This window comes from Lathyrus oleraceus, chromosome 3 (assembly GCF_024323335.1).
Source record: "Lathyrus oleraceus cultivar Zhongwan6 chromosome 3, CAAS_Psat_ZW6_1.0, whole genome shotgun sequence".
Taxonomy (NCBI): domain Eukaryota; kingdom Viridiplantae; phylum Streptophyta; class Magnoliopsida; order Fabales; family Fabaceae; genus Lathyrus; species Lathyrus oleraceus.
The window spans coordinates 27,348,552-27,373,641 of record NC_066581.1 but is presented as its reverse complement, the minus strand read 5'-3'; the positions used below and the strand labels follow the sequence as shown (position 1 = coordinate 27,373,641).

General features: G+C 37.0%; 1 pseudogene; it reads left to right on the top strand.

The window, feature by feature from the left end:
* The first annotated feature begins 22,883 nt into the window (after positions 1-22,883).
* On the top strand, positions 22,884-23,808 carry LOC127129472 (uncharacterized; annotated as a pseudogene).
* The last annotated feature ends 1,282 nt before the right edge of the window (positions 23,809-25,090 follow it).

Here is a 25,090-nt window from a genome sequence, read left to right as displayed (position 1 = left end):
CCGGCCAAGGTGATTTCGCCTTCAACAAGGACTTAATCCACTAATCTTGAAAGATTACAAACAACCCCTAAGAGAGAAGAAAATCTCTTAGTCCTCTCAAGTCTACAGACTACAAAGAGTCACTTGAGGAAATCAAATAAAAATAAGATACAAGATGTGTAATCTAGAGTGCTTCTAAGAAAGCAAATATTACAAACTTAAGAACAATTTTTCACTTGATAAGCAAAAGCTTAGTGAAAATCTTTGAAGAACAAAGATGTTTTTCTTGAGTGTGATATGATTTCAGTATAGTTTTGGCTAGTGATTTCTTCGTGTTTACTGAATGAGATTTCTTCTCTATTTATAGGAGTTGAAGTAGAGTTGAAGTAGCGTTGAATCTGTTGGATATTGAGATGTAATTACGCCATTCCATTAATAGCTTCTGCAGTAGACTTTTTCTTTTAGAAGTGACTACTTACCACAATTAGTATCTTCTCTCTTGGAAGTGGAGATTAACGTCTCTTTCTAATTGAGGAAATCCATTTGCAGAACTTTAACTTGGCTTAAACGTTACTTCATCATGATTAACAATTCTGATTAGAGTCTTTGTGTATCTGGAGAAATTTGCTTCTGATGTTATTTCTTGAATGTTTAGATGGTGCTGATAACTTCAGAGTTTGCAGAAGGCATATGTTCAGAGTCAGAGCTTCTAGACTTTACTTCATATTCAGATGCTTCTGATACTTGCAGTTTTGTCCAGAGTCAGAGCTTCTTAAAACGAGATTTCTCTTTAGATGCTTCTGATACTTGAGATTTTGCATCTGATCTAGTTTTGCATCTGATGACATCATCAGATTTATTTCTTCTTTCTTTAGAACCCTGCACACTTAGAAACTTTTCGTTAGGGTGCCATTTTTGGTTTCATCCTTTGTTATCATCAAAATCATGGAATCTATTGTAGAACTATTTTTGTTCTTACAATCTCCCCCTTTTTGATGATGACAAAACAAATAAAATTATCAGATGAAACATGAAAAATGTTAGATCAGATAAACAAAAGCTCCCCCTGAGTTAGCGCTTAGGGAGTTCAGAAGATCTTACCAGAGCTTTCCAAGCAATAAGATTTCTGAAAACTTTCTGCAATTTCTTAATTTAATGTTAGAATTATTTATTCAGAGCTATTATTTAATCAGAGCTATTTATATCAGAACTAATTCTATAATTGTTGCAGAATGCTTAAGGTTTTAGACATAATTTTCATCAGAGCTATTTAATAATTTCTCCCCCTTTTTGGCATAATCAAAAAGGCATAAAACATAAAAAAAAATAGAGAGAAAAACACTTCATTAAACAAAAGCACAAAGGCAAGCAGCAGTCAAAACATCAGATTCAACAGAAATATCAGAGCCAAAAAAGAAAAGACAGAAGCAAAAAAAAAAACACTAGGCAAACAAAAGAAATCCTAAGTGCCTAAGGGTTTGGAGGAGGAGGAAGTCTCTGTAGTAGCATAGCAAACATATTCTGGAGGTTTTCATTCAGAGCGTCTTGCTTGTCCATCCTTGCCCGGAGCTCACTCTGATCTTGCTTGATCTCTTGCTGATCTTGCTTGATCTCCTTCAGAGTGTTAAGAATCAGAGGGATCGCAGAGGAAGACTCCCCCTGAATCAGAGCCTGCTGAGCTTCAGCTTCAGCAGCAGCTTGGGCTTCTGCATCTGCCTTAGCCTTGGCTTCAGCTTCCTGAATTCTCAGAAGTTCTGCTTCCTTTGCCAGGCGTTCTTCTTCCAATCTCTTAGCTTCTTCTTCAGCTTCCCTAGCCAATCTTTCTTCTTCTAATCTCTTGGCCTCAGCTTCTCTAGCCAGTCTCTCTTCCTCTAACCTTCTGGCCTCAGCTTCTCTAGCCAGTCTCTCTTGGAGTCTTTCCTCAGAGTCTCTGATGTAGCCATTTCTGACTTGTTCAGAGATACTCTTCAGCCTATAAGACTCAGAGGTCATCCAACTAATGACTCTGTTCCAGTGTGTCCTAACAGATTTAGGATCATCACTTACTTCAGAGTTTTTAGCCAGAGACTTGATCTTCTGGACTGAAGCTTCTGCAACCTGTATAATGGCCTCCTCAAGGGTAGGTATGATAATTTTAGGTTCAGGTTCAGGTGAATGAGGTGGAGAGTTTTGAGGGCTGAGATTTAGAGGTTGAGGTTCAGTTTGTTGAGGTTCAGATTGTTGAGGTTCAGATTCTGCTTGAAGTTCAGAATCTGCGTCTGGTTGAAGACTAGGAGAAGAAGCATATAATGGATTTAGGTCTAAAGGGTCAGAGTCTGGTCCAGGTACAGCGGGAATAAGTGGTGGAGTGATATAAGGTTCAGATGGTTGAATCACAGGTGGTTGGGTTTCAGAGGGTGTGGTGGTTGTTTGTTGTGGAAGGGAGGTTTGATTTTCAGAGGAGATGGTGGTTGTTTGTTGTGGAATAGAAGTTCGGAGGGGTGAGGTTACTTCAGTTTGTGTTTGAGTTTGTGGGGCGAAATTTTTAGCATAAATTTCAGCTATTGTTGGGGAGTTTGGGTCAGAGTGTTCTTGATCAGAGGACTCATGATCAGAGAACTCTTGGTCAGAAGAAGGGGAAAGGTAAGGGGGTGATTCATACTCAGAGGATGATGAAGAGCTGTGGTGATATAGTTGATTAGGGTCAGAGGTTGTTGTAAAAGTACGAGCAATTTTTAGAACAGGTGGAGGTTGAGAGGTTCTGGTGATTGAAGGTGGTATTTCTGAGGTTGTAAATATGGGAGGTGTTGGGAGAGGAGTAGAAGAAGCCATTACAGGTACAGAAGTAACAGGAGGAAGGGACTTACCAGAAGAGACATTCAGAGGTGCTGAAGCTTTGGTGCCAGAGGTTTCTCCAAGTCTGGCTTTCTTTGCCTTCCTTGCTTCCTCAGCTATCTTCTTCTCAGAAAGGCCTCTTTTGTATCTGACCAGATCTTCTACAGAGTCCAGACAGTCTTCAAGGCGGAAATCAGAGATATCAATGCCTTCATCCAGACGATCCTGAAGGTAGATAGCAATGGCATCTCTGGGTTCGTTCTTGAAGAACCTTTCAAGGCCATGAGGCATCTTCCTCTGATCCTTCAGAGCTTCCCAGGTCACATTCATAGTGGGCTTGACTCTGATGTCCTTGATGATTCCCATACTCCTCAGATTTTTGGTATTCAGAGGCTTTCCAACGTCAATTGCCAGATCATCCATACATCTGGTCTTCTCCAGAGCATCTACCAGCCCATGCTCAATGAAGATGTCAGAGAGCAATCTACCCAGAGGAATGTAGGATCTGGGCTTCATATTATTCCTTGTTTCTCTGACTGAATCCCTCAGATATCTGAAGAGGAGAACAGGGAGGTTGATTGGAATACCCTTCTGAATACAGTAGAGGATGCATTTCTGGTCAGCATTAATGTAATCTGAAGAGTTTGAGGCTGGACGATGATGGATTGTTCCCAGAATAATCTTCAACCAAACTCGGAGGTTCTGATGAAGCTCCTTGTTCTTAGATGGGTTTCCTTCAACATTTGCTTTGAAGATTGTAGGGTTAATGACTTCTGTGATGCGCTTGGACCTTGGAGGAATGTTGTAAATCCTTTTACCTCCAGCTTTCTCCATATTCAGCAAAGAAGCAATAGACGCTTCTGTGATAATGATCTTCACTCCCAGAACAAAAGAAACGATGAACTCATCATCAGCATCTGCACATCTCCAGAATTCTTTCACCAGAAGAGGATAGATTGGACCATACAATCTGTTGAAGTAGGTTTCCCAACCTTGCTTGCGAAGATCTTCAGTTAAATCAACGCCATTTCTTTTCAAATTCTCAAAATCCACCAGCGATTCACACAGTACATCCAAACCTTCAAAGGGAGTTGAAAGATGAATGTGTTGTTCACGTTCCAAAATGTGAGGTTCTTTGTAAACTGGGGTCGTGGTAACATCTACAACCATGGGTGTTTGAGTGTTTGAGGTTTGGGGGTTAGAAGCAGCTTCCATTTGTTGGGAGAAGTTAAAAACTGCTTGTTCTTGAGGATTCATGACGAAGATTGATGAAGAAGATGAAGAACTGAGAAGGTTGCAGAGAAAACTTCGAGAGAGGGTTTAGGGTTTAAGAGTGAGTGAGAGTGATAAGTGTGTGAAATGTGAGAAAAGTGTTTATATACTAAGGGTAAAAACACATGCAAAACGACACACATACCAGCGTTAGCACAAAAACCAAAATAGCACGTTTGGGGGAAAAATGATTACAGCTCATTAATGAATGTCTAATCCCAACAGTAAGCACACTGCTCAAGGAGATTTCAAGCGTTCTGACCTTTGATTTCTTTTGACAGCTGTCTAGAAGTTCTAGGGTTAGACGCATGTTCCCCACGTGTTGATGTTTCTGATCTTCAGGAATACCAAAGGATTTCTGAAGATTTCTAACTCAGATATCTTCTTAACTTGGTAGAAGTATCAGAGTCAGAGGCAGAAGTGTATTTGTTTTTATCAGAGTCTCATTTTACATGTTCAGAGCCAGATTTTACTCAGGACAATTTTTAATGTTCAGATTTTCTAGGATGAAAAGAAATCTATCTTCAGCTAGAGGCTTAGTAAAGATATCTGCCCATTGATGTTCTGTATCAATGAACTTCAGCGTTACTATTCCTTTCTGAACATAGTCCCTAATAAAATGATGTTTTATTTCTATGTGTTTGGCTCTGGAATGTAGAATGGGATTCTTACTTAAACAAATAGCAGCAGTATTATCACAAAGGATAGGAATGTTACTCTCAAATATCTGGAGATCTTCTAGCTGATGCTTCATCCAGAGCATCTGAGTTGTGCATAGTGACGCTGAGATATATTCTGCTTCTGCAGTTGATAGAGCAATTGTTGACTGTCTTTTGCTAGCCCAGGAGATTAAGTTGTTTCCCAGAAGCTGGCAATTTCCAGATGTGCTTTTACGTTCTATTCTATCTCCTGCATAATCTGCATCACAATAACCAGAAAGCCTATACTCTGATGTTTTCTCATACATCAGGCCCAGGTTAGGAGTTCCTTTCAGATACTTAAGAATTCTCTTAACAGCTGTTAAATGAGATTCTCTAGGATCTGATTGGAATCTGGCACAAAGACAGACGCTGAAGAGAATATCAGGACGAGTAGCAGTCAGATAGAGAAGAGAGCCTATCATACCTCGATAGAGCTTCTGACAAACCTTGTTGCTTACCTCTTCCTTCTCCAGAATGCAAGTTGGATGCATGGGAGTCTTTGCAGAATTGCATTCAGACATATCAAACTTCTTTAGAACATCTTTAATGTACTTGCTTTGATGAATGTACGTGACTTCTGGAGTTTGATTGATTTGAATTCCCAGAAAGAACTTTAGTTCTTGCATTAGACTCATTTCAAATTCTGTCTGCATTAACTTAGAAAATTCTTGGCAAACAGAGATATTAGCAGAACCAAAAATAATGTCATCAACATAAATTTGGCATATCATGAGATCATTTTTATGATTTTTACAGAAGAGTGTAGAATCAACTTTCCCTCTGATAAAATTTTGTTCCAGAAGAAAATTACTTAAGCGTTCATACCAAGCTCTGGGAGCTTGTTTAAGTCCATATAAGGATTTCTTAAGTTTGAAAACATGTTCTGGAAAATTTGAGTTTTCAAAACCAGGAGGTTGATTAACATACACTTCTTCTGAAATATAACCATTTAGAAATGCACTCTTGACATCCATTTGGTATAATTTGATAGAGTGATTAATAGCAAAAGATACAAGAAGACGAATAGACTCTAACCTTGCGACTGGAGCAAAAGTTTCATTATAATCAATACCTTCTTGTTGACTATAACCTTGAGCTACCAGTCGTGCTTTGTTTCTGACAACTTCTCCTTTCTCGTTCAGTTTGTTTCTGAAAACCCATCTGGTTCCAATGACATGAGTGCCTCTGGGTTTAGGAACGAGATCCCAGACATCATTCTTGGAGAATTGATCTAACTCTTCTTGCATAGCTGCCACCCAATCGTTATCTTGAAGAGCTTCATCACAGGACGTAGGCTCAATCAGAGACACTAGTCCCAGAGGAATATCTTCAGAAGTTCTGAAGGTAGATCTGGTTCTAACAGGTTCATCTTTGTTTCCCAAAATCAAATCTTCAGATACGTTGCTACGACTCTTGACTTTCCTTGGAATTTCTGGAGATTTAATTTCTTCAGAGTCTGGAGTGACAGTTGCTTCTGGAGTTTTCTCAGATTCTACCAGAGTGATCTCTAAATCTGCAAACTTTTCAACTAGCTTTGACTTTTCAGGGTCAAGCTTATCATCAAATCTAACATGAATTGATTCCTCCACAATTTTGGTTTCTGTGTTGTATACTCTGTAGCCTTTAGAGCGTTCTGAGTATCCTAACATAATACCTTTCTGTGCTTTGGAATCAAACTTGTTCAGATGTTCTTTAGTATTTAATATAAAACAAATGCATCCAAAAGGATGAAAATATGAAATGTTGGGTTTTCTTCCCTTACACAGTTCATAGGGAGTCTTTTCCAGAATAGGTCTAATAGAGATTCTATTCTGAATGTAACACGCTGTATTTACAGCTTCTGCCCAAAAGTGCTTTGCTACATTTGTTTCATTGATCATGGTTCTGGCCATTTCTTGGAGTGTCCTATTCTTCCTCTCTACAACTCCATTTTGTTGTGGAGTTCTAGGGCAGGAGAAATCATGGGATATTCCATTAGAATCAAATAATTCTTCAAAATCTTTATTTTCAAATTCTCCACCATGATCACTTCTGACTCTAATAATTTTAGAGTCAAATTCTTTTTGCACTTTAGAACAGAAACTGGTGAATACAGAGTGAGACTCACTCTTGTGCTTTAGGAATTTTACCCATGTCCAGCGGCTGTAATCATCAACGATTACAAGTCCATACTTCTTTCCATTGACTGATGCTGTTTTCACAGGACCAAATAAGTCAATGTGAAGAAGCTCCAGAGGCTTGGAGGTAGAAACAACATTTTTCTTTTTAAAAGATGTTTTTGAAAACTTTCCTTTCTGACAAGCTTCACACAGAGCATCTGAAGAAAACTTCAGTTTAGGTAAGCCTCTGACTAACTCAAGTTTAGTTAGCTGAGAAAGTTTCCTCATGCTAATGTGGCCTAAGCGTCTATGCCATACCCATTGCTCCTCGTGAACTGACATTAAACATTTAACATTTTGATCTTTTAAATCAGAAAGATTTATTTTATAAATGTTGTTTTTCCTCTTGCCTGTGAAAAGGACAGAGCCATCGTTCTGATTAATGGCTTTACACGTTTTTTGATTAAAGATTACATCATAACCGTTATCACTTAATTGACTTATGGATAACAAGTTATGCATTAATCCTTCTACATAAAGAACATCAGATATAGAGGGAAGAGTACCATTACCAATAGTTCCGGAGCCTCTGATCCTTCCTTTCTGATCTCCTCCGAAGCCTACAAAGCCAGCGTCTTTAAGTTCCAGGCTTTGGAACATAGACTTTCTTCCCGTCATATGTCGCGAGCATCCAGAGTCCAGGTACCATGACTGGTGTCTGAACTTTGCTGCATAGGATATCTGCAACATAGATAATCTTATCTTTCGGTACCCAGAATCTCTTGGGTCCTTTTAGATTAGTTTTCCCAGAGTTTCTTACAACTTTGGGTCTTCTAGCATTCTTAAATTTTGTTCTTGTGTGTGTGTGTAATGATATGAAAAAGGAGATTTAAGCTGGTTACTGGTAGAAGTTTTATCAGAATCAGAATCATACCCAATTCCCCTTTTATTATTCTGACTTACTCCATAAATCATGGATGCCATAATACTCCTATCTATTCCACTCTTCAGAAACTTCTGAAAGGCTTCTTCATATTTATAAATAATTTCATTTGAAGTTTGTGGTGCTTGAGACAACGCTTCTTCTAATTTTAAGCTTTTTGTTTTAGCTCCATCTCTTTCTAACGTTAAAGATTTGATTGTATCTTCATGTGCTAGAATTGTTGTCTCAAGTTCACTACATTCTTCAGATTTTGCTTTAAGAAGACCTTTAATGTTTTTAACTTTTTGTTTTAATTTCTGAAGAGAGGTAAGAGTTTCTGATAAACATGATTCTAAGTCAGATCTAGAAAGTTCAGAAAATACCTCTTCAGATTCTTCATCTGAGCTGCTGGATGTGGTAGCCATAAGAGCTACGTTGGCCTGTTCATCAGAGTCCGATTCTGATGATTCGGATTCACTATCGTCCCAGGTGGCCATTAATCCCTTCTTTGTTCTGAAGGCATTTTTCTTGAAGCTTTCTTTCTTGGAGTTATCTTTCTTCAGCTTGGGGCATTCATTTCTATAATGACCTGTTTCTTTACATTCAAAACAGGTAATATCTTTATTAGGTTTACCTTTTGAAGTTGACTCTGATCTATCCCCTCTGGGTCTTGATCTTCTGAAGTTGTTGTTGTTCCTTCTTTTCCAGAGTTGCTTAACTCTTCTGGTTAGTAAGGACAGTTCTTCTTCATCATCAGAGTCTTCAGGTTCAGAGTCATCAGTGTCTGCAGTTTCTGCTTGAAGAGCCTTGGTTCTGTCTGACTTCCGTCTTTCAGATCTGGACTTCAGCGCCACTGACTTGTTCCTTTTCTGAGGCTCATCCTCCTCTAGTTCTATCTCATGGCTTCTGAGAGAACTAACAAGTTCTTCAAGGCTGATATTGTTCAGATCCTTTGATAGCTTCAGAGCAGTAACCATTGGTCTCCATTTCTTTGGCAGACTTCTGACTATCTTCTTAACATGATCTGCAGTAGTGTATCCTTTGTCTAGCACTTTAAGACCTGCAATAAGAGTTTGGAATCTGGAAAACATAGCTTCTATAGCTTCGTCATCTTCCATCTTGAAGGCTTCATATTTCTGGATCAACGCCAGAGCCTTCGTCTCCTTGACTTGGGAGTTTCCTTCATGGGTCATCTTCAGAGAGTCAAGTATATCTTTAGCCGTCTCTCTGTTGGTGATCTTTTCGTATTCGTTGTATGATATAGCATTTAGAAGTATTGTTCTGGCCTTGTGATGATTTTTGAACTCACGTTTCTGATCTTCTGACATTTTGCTTCTGGGAATTTCAGCTCCATTTGAGACTGGAGGTTTGTATCCATCTGTGACAATGTCCCAGAGGTCAGCATCATAACCCAGAAAGAAACTTTCGATTCTGTCTTTCCAGTAATCAAATTTTTCTCCATCAAAAACAGGAGGCTTGGCATTGTAAGAATCTTTCTCATTTGAGTGGGCCATTTGTTTTTCTCGCACTGGATCTCTCTACACGGTTAAGTGTTTGATTTGAAAATCAATAACAGAGCCGGAGCTCTGATACCAATTGAAGGTGAGAAAAACAAGAAAGGGGGGGTTTGAATTGTTTGAAAAATAAGCGCTTTTGCAAAATGAAAACACACAATGATTTTATACTGGTTCGCTTATAACACAAAGCTACTCCAGTCCACCCGGCCAAGGTGATTTCGCCTTCAACAAGGACTTAATCCACTAATCTTGAAAGATTACAAACAACCCCTAAGAGAGAAGAAAATCTCTTAGTCCTCTCAAGTCTACAGACTACAAAGAGTCACTTGAGGAAATCAAATAAAAATAAGATACAAGATGTGTAATCTAGAGTGCTTCTAAGAAAGCAAATATTACAAACTTAAGAACAATTTTTCACTTGATAAGCAAAAGCTTAGTGAAAATCTTTGAAGAACAAAGATGTTTTTCTTGAGTGTGATATGATTTCAGTATAGTTTTGGCTAGTGATTTCTTCGTGTTTACTGAATGAGATTTCTTCTCTATTTATAGGAGTTGAAGTAGAGTTGAAGTAGCGTTGAATCTGTTGGATATTGAGATGTAATTACGCCATTCCATTAATAGCTTCTGCAGTAGACTTTTTCTTTTAGAAGTGACTACTTACCACAATTAGTATCTTCTCTCTTGGAAGTGGAGATTAACGTCTCTTTCTAATTGAGGAAATCCATTTGCAGAACTTTAACTTGGCTTAAACGTTACTTCATCATGATTAACAATTCTGATTAGAGTCTTTGTGTATCTGGAGAAATTTGCTTCTGATGTTATTTCTTGAATGTTTAGATGGTGCTGATAACTTCAGAGTTTGCAGAAGGCATATGTTCAGAGTCAGAGCTTCTAGACTTTACTTCATATTCAGGTGCTTCTGATACTTGCAGTTTTGTCCAGAGTCAGAGCTTCTTAAAACGAGATTTCTCTTTAGATGCTTCTGATACTTGAGATTTTGCATCTGATCTAGTTTTGCATCTGATGACATCATCAGATTTATTTCTTCTTTCTTTAGAACCCTGCACACTTAGAAACTTTTCGTTAGGGTGCCATTTTTGGTTTCATCCTTTGTTATCATCAAAATCATGGAATCTATTGTAGAACTATTTTTGTTCTTACAGATGCGACATCTGTGCGAGTCATTTTCTCTTGACCCCTCTTTTTTCATAAACAGCACAAGATAAACTCACACCCTTTAGACAAGAACTACAAAAGTGGATCCCGTAGAGTACTACGGATGCGTAGGGGTGCTAATACCTTCCCTTCGCATAACCGACTCCCGAACCCAAGATTTAGTTGCGAGACCTCGTCTTTTCCTTTCCTCTTTTCAGGTTTACTTCGAGCGTTTCATTTCCCTCCTTTGGGATAAATAACGCACGGTGGCGACTCTTCTGTCATTTTCTTTCGCCGGTTGTTTTTTCGCACACTGTATTTTTCAGGTTGCGACAGCTGGCGACTCTGCTGGGGACCCGGTTTCTCTAAGCGAGTCCCTCCTAGCTTTTGTAGTTTGTTTGTTTATTGGGTGTTCATGCTTTTGTACAGTTATTTATTTACCTGCTTTACCTTATTGCATTGTGTACATATCATTGTTGTATCTGTTGGCTGGCTATGGCTGCTTGGTGATCTTTGTGAGATGAGTTCTATACCCGAACTCGAGTGCACTTAGGATAGGAGAATGGCATAGTCTTGTCGACTTGTGTGGAGTTATTCCTTAGCAAGTTGACTTGCAAGCCCATTCACTTGGTGGAGGTCATGTTGAGATCAATAATGTCACACAAGTAAGTTGTGGTTAGACATTACTTTTTCCAATATAGACCTTAGAAGCCGAGGACCTTAGTTTACCAAACCCATCTTGGCCTATTCGTAAGACGTAGTGCGAAAGTCGTTCAAGTGTAAGATTTGATACGATTGTTACGCGATACTACACTCATAAGAGTCTCTCTTGAGAATATTTTTGGAATACGAGTAGTCGTTCCTCCGATAATATCCGAAAGATGGGATTATGACTATGGGAACCTTTTGTAGAACATGTTTGGCAGGTTTAAACCTTAGTACACTCCTTTTGGGTGGTTCTTAACCTAAACTCCATGCTCGTGACTTGCAACAAACCCTTGATTCATGGTTGATCCGATCAGGTATCCTTAATATCAATGAAACCTGGGTGTTGATAAGGTGTAAACCATAATCCACCAAAATGGGTGGTTGATATTAAGGATAACATGATCCATCCCAACCTGACAGATGTTCAAGCAGATACAGTGATCCTGATTCCCATGCCACTGCACTGCATTCAAATCATTTTGCATCACATAATTTTGCATTCATAATCATTCACACATGTTTATCCATTTCTGTGGGGTTTATATCTTCTACTTGATTCTAGTCGGAATTTCCTTGGTTCTCATCAACGACTTAGTATTTTTTTTTACATCGTTTATCTATTGAGAGACTGGGATCAAGGGGGTAGAATACCTTTGGAATTGATAAACATGTCATTACATTTACATATTCATTAGCATGTCTTGCATAACAGGTACCGCCACAGTGTTCTCAGTTTGTTTGGTGTTCCATTAGCAGGATAGCTGACCCAGGCTTTCACCGGTACGGTACCCGCAGAAACCAACAGAGAGTAATGGAAAGCCTACAGGCAGAGTTCACCGAGATGAAAATCCGCATGAATCAATTCATGGATGTGGTTCAAAGGGTGGCTCAGGGACAGCAAGAGCTCAGGCAGATGATACAGAGGAATCCCCCTGCTCAACCAGAGACGGTGACTGATCCTCCAGCTGGAGAGGCTAATGGACCCAACGGACCGGGGCCTATCCCAATCCTACATGTCACCTCCGGTCAACAGCCCGTTCATGATGATCAGGACGATCAGTTACCCCTCCTGCAGGAAGACTTTTGTATGGGTCATGGTGTGGACCCCATGTTTAGAAGATTGGAAGAGAGGTTGAAGGCAGTGGAAGGACAGAATCCTCTGGGAGTAGATGTTGCTGACTTGGGGCTGGTCCCAGGTGTGAGAGTGCCACCGAAATTCAAGGTTCCGATATTTGACAAATACAATGGCAACTCTTGCCCGAAGACCCATGTGCAAGCCTATTTCCGTAAAATTGTTGCATACTCCGATGACGAAAAGTTGCTTATGTACTTTTTCCAGAACAGCCTAGCTGGGGCATCCCTGGAATGGTATATGAGGCTGGACAGAGCCCACATCCGTTGCTGGATGGATTTGGCTGAGGCTTTCGTGAAGCAGTATTAGTATAATGTAGACATGGCTCCGGACAGAACTCAACTTCAAAATCTGTCTCTTAAAAGCAATGAGTGCCTCAGAGAATACGCTCAACGCTGGAGAGAAACAGCTTCCCGTGGTCAACCTCCTATGTTGGAGAAGGAAATGGCTAACATGTTCATGAACACTCTGCCAGGACCTTATTTGGAGCGCCTGGTGGGTTGCAATGCCTCCAATTTTGCTGATGTAGTCTCTACCGGAGAAAGGGTGGAGAATTACCTGAGGACATACAAGACCCAGAGTGGAGATGGATCCTCATCAGGGGTGAAGAAGCCGTTCATTCAGGGAAAGAAGAGGGGAGAAGGGGATGCAAGTGCCATATCTTCTTATCAGAACAAGGGTAACCGGAGGAATGACTTTCAGAACTATCATCAACAACCGTATGTTGCGGCTATGACCATTCCAGCTGCAGCACCACTACAACAACAACAACCACAGCGTCAACCAGCTCAGTACCAACCACAACAACCGGGTAACAGACCCGCCTATCAACCGAGGCCAAGAACGATGGACCGGCGTTTCGACACTCTCCAATGTCGTACGCTCAGTTGCTTTCTAGTCTTCAACAACTACAACTTGTGCAGTTGCGCACTCTGGCTCCTCCCGTTGGTAGGCTTCCGGTGGGTTATGACGCCAACGCTAGGTGTAGCTTCCACTCTGGGGCACCTGGCCACAATATTGAGAACTGCAAAGCTTTTAAGCACGTAGTTCAGGACCTCATTGATTCAAAGGCCGTTAACTTTGCACCAGCTCCTAATGTCGTCAACAATCCCATGCCCTAGCATGGTGGAGCCAACGTTAACATGGTTGAAGGAGAAGTCAAATTAGTCTCTGCGTTCAACAATGAAGATGGGGATAGTGCTTGCGACATCGATAACTGGGTGCGTCCGAGGATCCCGGGTGAAGTTCTCAACAATTGGTCTTCTGAGGAGATTGTCCAAGCCACTTGTCTGGAGGAGTAATTTTCTTTGTTTATTCATGCATATCCAAGTCTTACGTTCCACCAGGGCGTAATGACTCATTGTAGGGCTCATCTATGTGACACTTGCATTTTTTATCATAAATAAAGGACGTCTTTTTGCATTCAAATATTTCGTTCCCTGTCTTTCTATTTTTGCAGTTTTTCAAAAAAAAATGGCAATGTTTTGTTTAGTTTCCACTTTTTTGACATATAAGCCCAATAAGGTTTGGACAAAAAGTGTATGGCTTCCAAAAATATAAATAAAATAAAACTCCACAAAATCAATTCTAAATCTTCGAGAATCAAATATAAATAAATCTTACTTAAAAATAAATAAGAATTCCAAGAACTTCACCAAAGGATTAAGAGTAAAATCAAAGGAAAATTCATTTTGAATCAAGTTCCTGATTTAACAAAAAAGGACAAAGGAAAGAGACTAATGTCAGGCCTACAAGGGCATACAAAAAACAAAAAAATTAGCCACATAAGGGGATATAACATCAACAAACAACAAAATTATAGGGGAAAATAATCAAGAGTGAAACAAAAATATTCAATCATGCAAATGACACACATCTTCCTTGAAAGAAAAAAATCCAGTCAAAAGAAAAGAAATTGTGAACCCATAAACAAGTTATTGAAAGGAGGCATCTGAATCTTCATCAGAGATAATATAATACTCGACATCTTCATCCTCATCATCATTGGCCATGTCTTCATCTATAAAGAGTGTCACGTCATTTTTCTTAACATGTAATACAACAAGTTGAGATGATAACGTACCTGCAACATTTGGACTCAAAATTAGCCCTTCCCACACACCCTCTCTAGCATTGGGCGTAGATATGATTTCCTATAAAATCTTGGCTTCTTGCATAAAGTCCTTTAGGAGATGTGTTCTAACAGGTCCAGGCAGGGGTGGTACATCATCAACAACTAGATTATACTTATCATTTTTTTGAATATTGAGAAGAACAATGTTAGAGACATGTTTCTTCGAAAACAACTTACAACTAAAATTTAACAAACCAGGAGATACACCTACTTTATTTCAACACAAACAATATTATTCTTTATGGCATAGGATTCTACATGCTTAACTAATTGCTCAAACACATAGTCACCAAAATCGAAACTCTTTGAGAATTTAACGAAAGAGTTATGACATTTTATTTATTCATAACTAAATTTTTAAAAAAATAATAATCTTTTTTTACCTAAAATATGGAGGCCTAAAGCCCTACCTGTTGGTGTAAGCCCTAGAGGCCAATACTTTTGGTACTTGTATCGAATTATTTATTAATAATAAAAGGTTTTTTCTTTATTATGTTTGTTTAATAAAGTCCCTAGAATAGCTAGTCCGTCTAATGTATCAAGTGTGACTTAATCATGAGATCCCATTAAACATAAGAACATTATTCTTAAAGTATCCGTAGTCGAGCTTTGTTATAAAGTGGTATAACATTAAAGCATTAAGACTATTATGTATATAGACTGATGATCACATCTCATGGATCATGGATAAGGAGTTATCAAGTCTTAAACATAGGTATGAATATTAAGAGTAATATTTATACTGGATTGACCTGCTATGAGAATACTATATAGAATATTATGCAAAGTGTCATAAGTTATTCTCATGGTGATAGGTGTGTATACCACCCTTCGATATGAAACCACTATGGACCCTAGATGTAGTGTCGAGTGTATTATTGTTGATCAAACGTTGTCCGTAATTGGATGACCATAAAGATAGTTGATGGGTACTCCACGAAGCATGCTGAGGGACATGAGTGACCTAGATGGAATTTGTCCATCCTGCGTAACGAGATAAATGTCTAAGGGCCCAATATTGAACTGGACAAGGATGACACGGTCTATGCCTTGTGTTCAATATAGACATAAGGGAAAAAGGGTAATTATACACATAAGTATTATCACAAAAGGATTTGTCAGATCACATGACATTTTCGTGTCTTGGGTAGCAGTGATGTGTTGCTAGATACCGCTCATTGTTTATTATGTTAAATACGTGATTTAATATAATTATCAATGTAGCGAGAACCTATAGGGTCACACACAATAGGACGGATTGATCAGAGATGAAGTAAATAAGGAACACCATAAGGTATGATGCACTTAAGTGAATTGTAGAACATAGTAAGATACAGTGCACTTAAGTGGAATACGAAATATCGTAAGGTACCACGTACTTAAGTGATTTTGGTATATCATAAGATATGGGCCACATACACTTAAGTGGGCTTTTTAGCTTACAGCCCACACAAGTGGTTCTATAAATAGAACCCTTGTGCAGAAGCATTTGATATATATGAAATTTCGTTTCTCTCTCTCTCTCTCACTCAAAGCCTTCAATCGTAGCAGCTAGCACTGAGATTGAAGGAATCCGTTCATGTGGACTGAGTAGAGGCGTTGTCATCATTCAACGTTCGTGATCACTCCTTAGATCTGCATCAAAGGTTTCAATCTCCACAAGAGGTAACGATTCTATCACTGATCATGCCCATTCATAAAGATCACTAAAGGAGAAATTTTTAATTTCCGCTGCGTTTTGGATCGCTATTCTCCTTTAGTGGTATCAGAGCCACTTACGAAATCATGCATTTGATAGTTGTTTATTTTCTGTATTTTTTGTATTAATACGATTAAAAGAAAAAATGAATCAAAGAATAAACGAGTAATTAAATTTGGCATCATGTGTGTACGATTTGGATGATTAATGTTGACTATGCTTCAGAATCCGATGTTAGTATGGTGGAGCAGCTATACATTGATCGCCCATAGGTTACACAATTGAGATCGATCAAGTTATATATATGATATAAGTAATTTTGATGAAAAATACGGTATATATGATATACTGTTTCTCTTTCGTTCATTCAAACACTTAATGGTTTTTTTCCTTTGAGCGATCAATGGTCATTTGCTTCGAAATCTGACGAAAGTATGGTGAAGCAATGACGTGTTGATCAATCATACTGAATTAACAATCGAGGTGTGTTTGACGGTATGAAACTAGTGCATTAGGGTTCATGACGGTACAAGGATTGTGTTGTCAAAGAGTTATGCGATTAAGGTTATGACTGCACAAGAGTTGTGCTTTAAAGTATCAAGTGTTGATGCGAAAAACAACGTCGATTTCAAATGAATTGTCATTAAAATTTTGCGTCGAGGCGCTTCCCCTACAACCTCACTAACTCTGCATAGTGTGATCGATCACCGTTTTCTCAAGATGATTGGGTCCCCGTGTTCTCAAGATGATTGGGTATATGGAGAACCTTGGGAGGTTGGGTTTTCCCCTCGGAAAGGAACTTGCGACTGATTTGATCTTGCAATCATTCCCAGATAGATTCAGACAAATTTTCCGTAATTTCAATATGAATGATATGGATAAATCTCTTCCTGAACTGCTATCCATGCTAAGAACTGCTGAGCAGAATCTGAAGTCAAAAGGGAAGTCCATTATGATGATCGGAAATGGAAAGAGATAGAACAAAAGACCCACCAAGCAGGGTGATAAAGGGAAAGGCAAGGAAGTTGTCAAACCCAAACCATAGCTCCTGCTTTGAAGCCTAGTGGAGGCATAGCAAAGGAAGTCACCTGCTTCCATTGCGGTAAGACCGTAAACTGGAAGAGAAACTGCCCAAAGTACCTGGAAGATAAGAAGAATGGAGTAGAGACTTCAACTTTAGGTATTTTTGTTATTGAAATTAATTTATCTACTTCTGCGTCATGGGTATTAGATACTGGATGTGGTTCTCACATTTGTACTAATGTGCAAGGGATAAAAAGGAGTAGAGATTTGGAAAAAGGTGAAGTTGACCTACGAGTGGGCAATGGAGCAAAGGTTGCTGCTTTATCCGTAGGAACTTATGTATTGACTTTACCTAGTGGTTTAATAATCAGTTAGAGAACTGTTATTATGTACCTGCAATTAGCAGGAATATTATTTTTGTTTTTTGTTTCTTGGTTGGACAAGTTTGGTTTTTCATTTATAATAAAGAACAATTGTTTCTCCATTTATTTGAATGATATATTCTATGCTACTGCACAAATGAACAATGGACTATATGTCCTTGATCTTGAAATACCGATTTATAACATTAATACTAAAAGGATGAAACCTAATGAGTTAAATCCAACTTACCTTTGGCATTGTCAATTAGGCCATATAAATGAGAAACGCATTTCCAAACTCCCTAAATATGGACTCTTGGATTCTTTTGATTATGAATCATATAAGACATGCAGATCTTGTTTAATTGGAAAGATGACAAAGTCTCCATTCATAGGAAAAGGTGAAAGAGCTAATGATCTTTGGCCCTTATACATACTGATATATGTGGACCATTGAACATACTAGCCAGAGGAGGTTTTCAGTACTTTATCACATTTATTGATGATTTCAGTAGATATGGTAATGTGTATTTAATGAAACACAAATCAGAGTCCTTTGAAAAGTTCAAGGAATTCAAGAATGAAGTACAAAACCAAATAGGTAAGAATATTAAAACTCTTCGATCAAAACGAGGTGGTGAGTATTTAAGCCTAAAGTTTGATGACCATCTGAAAGAGTGTGGGATTCTATCCCAACTTACTCCTCCTAGAACACCCTAATGGAACGATGTATCTGAGTGAAGAAATTGAACCTTGTTAGACATGGTCCGATCCATGACGAGTTACGCCGATCTTCCAAACTCTTTTTGGAGACATGCACTATTGACAATATCTTACACACTTAACTGTGTTCCATCCAAAAAGGTTGAGAAGACACCATATAAGATATGGAGTGGTATGAAACCACATATGTCTTACATGAAGATTTGGGGTTGAGAAGTTTATGTGAAATGACAAATTTCAACTAAGCTTGAGCCCAAATCTAACAAATGCTTATTTGTGAGGTATCCTAAAGAAACAAGAGGGTATTACTTCTACAATCCTTCTGTAGGTAAAGTGTTTGTCACTCGAACTAGAGTTTTCCTAGAAAAGGATTTTATTTCCAAAGGAATCAGTGGGAGGAAAGTAGAGCTTGAAGAAATTCAAGAATCACAAAGCATTGATACACCTATGGAGGAATTAGAGCAGGAAACACAAGTAGTTATGGAAGTGCAACCTACTCAAGTAGAACAAGACCAACGTAGGTCAAGTAGGATACGTCGCCTACCTGCGAGATATGGATATCTCATAACGGATCAAGGGGATGTATTACTCATGGATCAATATGAGCATGTGACCTACCAAGAGGCCATAATTGGTCCATGAAATCTGAAATGGATTCCATGTACACAAACCAGGTTTGGACCTTGGTAGAGCCTCCTGTAGGAGTTAACCCTATAGGATGCAAGTGGGTCTTCAAAAAGAAGACGGACATGGATGGTAAGGTACATACCTATAAGGAAAGATTGGTTGTAAAAGGATATAAACAAATTCATGGGATGATGAAACCTTTTCACCAGTTGCAATGCTTAAATCTTTTCGGATTTTACTTGTTATCGCTGCATATCATGATTATGAAATATGGCAGATGGATGTCAAAACTGCTTTCCTTAATGGGAATCTTCTTGAGGATGTGTACATGACAGAACCTGAAGGATTTGACATACCAGAAGAAGCCCAAAAGATATGTAAGTTACAAAGATCAATCTATGGATTGAAGCAAGCTTCCAGAAGCTGGAATCTTCATTTTGATGAAACAATAAAACAATATGGATTCATCAAGAATGAAGATGAGCCTTGTGTCTACAAGAAGGTTAATGGGAGCATGATCGTATTCTTGGTATTATATGTAGATGACATATTACTCATTGGAAACGATGTCCCTACCCTACAACAAGTAAAGTCTTGGTTGGGGAAATAATTTTCTATGAAGGACCTAGGTGAAACAGCCTATTTATTAGGAATTAGGATTTATAGAGATAGATCACAAAAACTGCTTGGCCTAAGTCAGAGTACATACATAGAAAAAGTGCTGAGACGCTTTAATATGCATGATTCCAAGAAAGGATTCATACCTATGCAACATGACTTGTGTCTATCAAAAACACAATCCCTTTCAACTAAGGAAGAAAGGGATTGCATGAATAAGATTCGATATGCATCTGCAATAGGATCTATCATGTATGCCATGTTATATACTCGATCAGATGTCTCGTATGCTTTAAGTGCAACGAGTAAGTACCAATCTAATCCTGGTGATGCTCATTGAGTAGCTGTCAAGAATATCCTTAAGTATTTGAGAAGGACTAAGGACTCATTCTTGGTATATGAAGGTCAGGAAGAGCTTGTTGTAATTGGATACACTGATGCTAGCTTCCAGACAGATAAGGATGACTTTAGATCGCAATCTGGTTATGTGTTTTGCTTAAACGGTGGCGTTGTGAGCTAGAAAAGTTCAAAGCAAGATATAGTTGTTGATTCTACAATTGAGGCCGAGTATATTGCTGCCTCAAGTGCAACAAAGAAAGCTGTTTGGATCAAAAAGTTTATTAGTGAACTTGGCATAGTTCCTAGCATTGTGGATCCCATTGATCTCTATTGTGATAACAATGGTGCTATCGCACAAGCTAAGGAGCCTAGATCTCACCAATGATCCAAACACATACTTAGGAGTTATCACTTCATTCGAGAGATAATAGATAGAGGAGATGTGAAAATATGCAGAGTACCAACACTTGACAATATTGTTGACCCACTAACAAAGCCTCTTGCGCAGCAGAAGCATGATGTCCATACTAGATCTATGGGCATTAGGGGTATGCCTGATTTGCTCTAGTGCTAGTGGGAGATTGTTTGTGTAAGCCCTAGAGTCCAATATTTTTGATACTTGTATCGAATTATTTATTAATAATAAAAGGCTTTTTTTTGTTATGTTTATTTAATAAAGTCCCTAGAATAGCTAGTCCGTTTAATGTATCAAGTGTGACTTAATCATGAGATCCCATTAAACATAAGGACAATATTCTTAAAGTATATGTAGTCGAGCTTTGTTATAAAATGGGATAACATTAAAGCATTAAGACTATTATGTATATAGACTGATGATCACATCTCATGGATCATGGATAAGGAGTTATCAAGTCTTAAACATAGGTATGAATATTAAGAGTAATATTTATACTGGATTGACCTGCTATGAGAATACTATATAGAATGTTATGCAAAGTGTCATAAGTTATTCTCATGGTGATAGTGGTGTATACCACTCTTTGACCTAAAATCACTATGGATCCTAGATGTAGAGTCAAGTGCCTTATTGCTGATCAAACATTGTCTGTAACTGGATGAACATAAAGACAATTGATGGGTACTCCATGAAGCATGCTGAAGGACATGAGTGACCTAGATGGATTTTGTCCATCATGCGTAATAGGAGAAATGTCTAAGGGCTCAATATTAAATTGGACAAGGATGACACAGTCTATGCCTTATGTTCAATATAGACATAAGGGCAAAAGGGTAATTGTACACATTAGTATTATCACAAAAGGATTTATCATATCACATGACATTTTCGTGTCTTTGGTAGCAGTGATGTGTTGCTAGATGCCGCTCACTGTTTATTATGTTAAATACGTGATTTAATATAATTACCAATGTCGCGAGAACCTACATGGTCACACACAAAAGGAAGGATTGATGAGAGATAGAGTAAATAAGGAACACCGTAAGGTACAGTGCACTTAAGTTAATTGTAGAACAATTTAAGGTATGGTGCATTTAAGTAGAATACGAAATATGGCAAGATACCACGTGCTTAAGTGGTTTTGGTATATCATAAGATATAGGCCACATACACTTAAGTGGACTTTTTAGCTTACAACCCGCACAAGTGGTTCTATAAATATAACCCTTGTACATAAGCATTTGATATATATGAAATTTCGTTTCTCTCTCTCTCTCTCTCTCTCTCTCTCTCTCTCTCTTAAAGCCTTCATTCGTAGCAGTTAGCACTGAGATTGAAGGAATCCGTTCGTGTGGACTGAGGAGAGGCGTTGTCACCATTCAACGTTCGTGATCACTCCTTAGATCTGCATCAAAGGTTTCAATCGCCATAAGAGGTAATAATTTTATCACTGATCATGTCCATTCGTAAGGATCACTAAAGGAAAAAAATTTAATTTCCGCTGCGTTTTGGATCGCTATTCTCCTTCACTAGCTTGGGTTGTCTTACCCTTACGTCGTCCCTTCTTATAGGGATGGAAATTTAACCCGTTTCCAGTAGGTACCCACAAAAATACCTATAATGGGTAGGGTAAAAATCCTCAAAAATGGGTACATGCACAAACTCGGATAATTATTTATTTAAATAAGTGAGTATGGATGCGGGTATGGACACCTTAGTACCCACCCCTCCCCATACCCGTAAAATATATTTATTTATATATTTTAATTTATATTATCATATAAAAATAAAAGTCTATCAATTTTTAAGAATACGTCAATGTTAAACCATTACATATTTAATATAAGTATTTGTTTATTTCTTAATTCAATAGTAATTTTTTTGAAAATTTTTAATGATCTTAAAAAGATAAAATGATATGATATTTTATACTTGATATATTTATTTTTATTATAAATGCGGGTAACAGATACGAGTATGGGCACTTACATACCTAGAGGACACGAGTAGGGGTCTAAATGAGTCAGTTTGGGTTGGGTTTGGCCAAAGTCAAAATACATACCACATAGACTATATTGAATTTGGTGAAATAAAATAACCACCCACAATATCATTGGGTCGGTTTGGATAAAACCATTGGGTTTGGTAGTGGGTCGCCCAATTCTTTTCCTTGTTTTATTGGATAATTGTAAATAATTTGACATTCTTTTTAAAAAAAGGCTCCAATTATTTTTTTTCTTGAAAAATACTTGAACCGTATTAACGTTATTCTTTTAACATCAAATATCTAAACAGTATATAAACTTTATAATAAAAGTATTTGCAAAAATCAAATTTGTATTACGGTAGTACCCATGGACGAGTCCAGGTGATGGCAGGGTGTGGCTATAGTCACACTAGTTTTTTTAAATATTTTATATATTATATATATACACTAATGATTATTATTAGAATAATTAATTTTTTTATATTATATATAAAAATACATGTTTATTAGAATAATTTATAAAAAATATGATTAACTCACATTTCTCTCTCTCTCTCTCACACACCATCTCTCATGCTTGTCTCTTCCTCTCATAATTATCAATCTTTAATGTTATTTCTCCAATTTTTTCACTTGGCTTGGTTGCATTTATTAATGGGTGGTTGAAAATCAAATGTAAAGTGAGTATATGGTGAAACTATGCTTTTGTTAGATGTGCTTCATTCTTTTGATTTTATCTTCATGTTATATATGATGGTTGAGATTTTTAGGATTTATAAATTATTTGAGTGTAACGCTACAAAAGTGTGATCAAGATATTTTGAACGCTTTATCACTTGTCAATGCTACCAAACAAGAATTACAAGAAATAAAGAATGATGGATGAGAAGAACTTATATCTAAGATTATGGAAATTTGCAATAAGCATGATATTTATGTGCCTGATATGGAGGCACCATATGTGCAAGGGAAGAAACCTAGACGACATGCTACAACTTCTAGTGTTTCTAATTTGAATCATTATAGGCATGATTGTTTGTTTAGTGTTTTAGATTTGCAATTACATGAGCTTAATGCTAGGTTTGATGAAGAGAATACTGGACTTTTACAATGTGTTTCATGTTTGAGTCCCTCATCGTCATTTGCAACTTTTGATGTGAAAACATTATTAAGGATGGTTGAGTTTTATCCAAATGATTTTGTAAATGTGTTGGAAGTTATGGTGCGAAATCAACTTCATAATTATGTTAGAAATGTTCTATGTGACCTAAAATTTGCATATTTAAAAGGAATTTTAGATCTTTGTGCAAAACATGTGGAAACAAATAAGTGCAACACATTCGATATGGTTTATAAGTTTCTGAATTTGACTTTAGTCTTACCGGTAGCAACTACAAGTGTGAAACGTAATTTTTCAGCTATGAAGTTTGTGAAGAGTCAACTATGTAACAAAATGAGTGATCAATGGTTAAATGATGTCTTGTAACTTTTATAGAAAAAGATGGTCTTGGAACAATTAACAATGATGTTATTTTTAGTTCATTTTCAAGAAATGGATAGTAGACAATTTTCATTGTAAATGTACTTTATTAAACAATATTATTTCTTATTCTGAATATAATTTACTTCATACTTTTTTTCATATTTAGCCACATCAATATATAATGTCTGGATCCATCTCTGATAATACCTAGAACTAGAATTACGTAAATTACTAAAAACTTACTAGTATTAAAATCAAAATAATCAAAGTGTAATATCCTAAATAATTAAAATGCATGGCTAATAAATTAAGAGCCTAAAATTGAAGCAATCAAGTATGAATACATCAAAGTCATCATTCATCAAAATACAAAAAAGAGACAATAACAATGTTAAAATATCCTTCATAATTCAAAAAGGAAGTTTTGACTTCAACATTAATATCTTCAACAAAATTACAATGATAAAAATATAAATATTAGTTCTTATATCAATTCATTAAGAGACATAAAAAAAACAAAAAAAAGTTAGTAGTTAATGGTAAACTTTATGGATTGAGTGGATTTTATGGGTTGGGTCTGTGTTTACCTGAAATCCAATTATTTTGAACAATTTTTCATTTTCCAAGATCATATGAACCGAATTACCCATTCAAATCCTCTTTTTTTGGATCATTTTGAATGAGTTTGGCCGAATTTAGTGAGTTTATCCAACTCATGTACATCCATAGGTACGAGTACTAACGTTGATATGCTAGCGGGTATGGGCTTGGATACTATAGTATCCCCTACTCATTGTCATCCCTACCTTCCTATGAGTTCCTCTCTTTCTTCTCTATAAAATCCACATATTTATTTCTCAAATCTAAAATGTTAGTTGCTCTAGAACAATTAAAAGGTTAGTTGTATTTTTTGAAATTAAAATTGATAAAATCCTATCTAAGATGAACAATGTCTTAACAAAGATTAAATGATTGACTTTACTATCCATTGAAAAAGAAATTTGATAAGAAATCGATTATGATAATTTAATAAATGATTTTACATCTTAGAAAGTCTAAAAAATAAATATATTTAAATTATTTATATAAAAATTAATTTTATAAATGTCAAATTCTTAGAATTCGTTTTGGACCTAAATATTCTGCAAAGTGGTAACAATAATGGTAGTTATAAATGAAGTTATTTTAGATCATTTCAAAAGAGATTTTAACATTTTCTAAATCAAAAATTTAATTTTAAGAGTTTAATATAACAAATAATTAAAAACATAAATAATCATTAATTTAACAAAACAAAAATAATATATAACTAGTCCTATCCAGAATTAGAATTTACATAAGATTAGGATATACCAAAATTAATATTTTATTTAAAAAA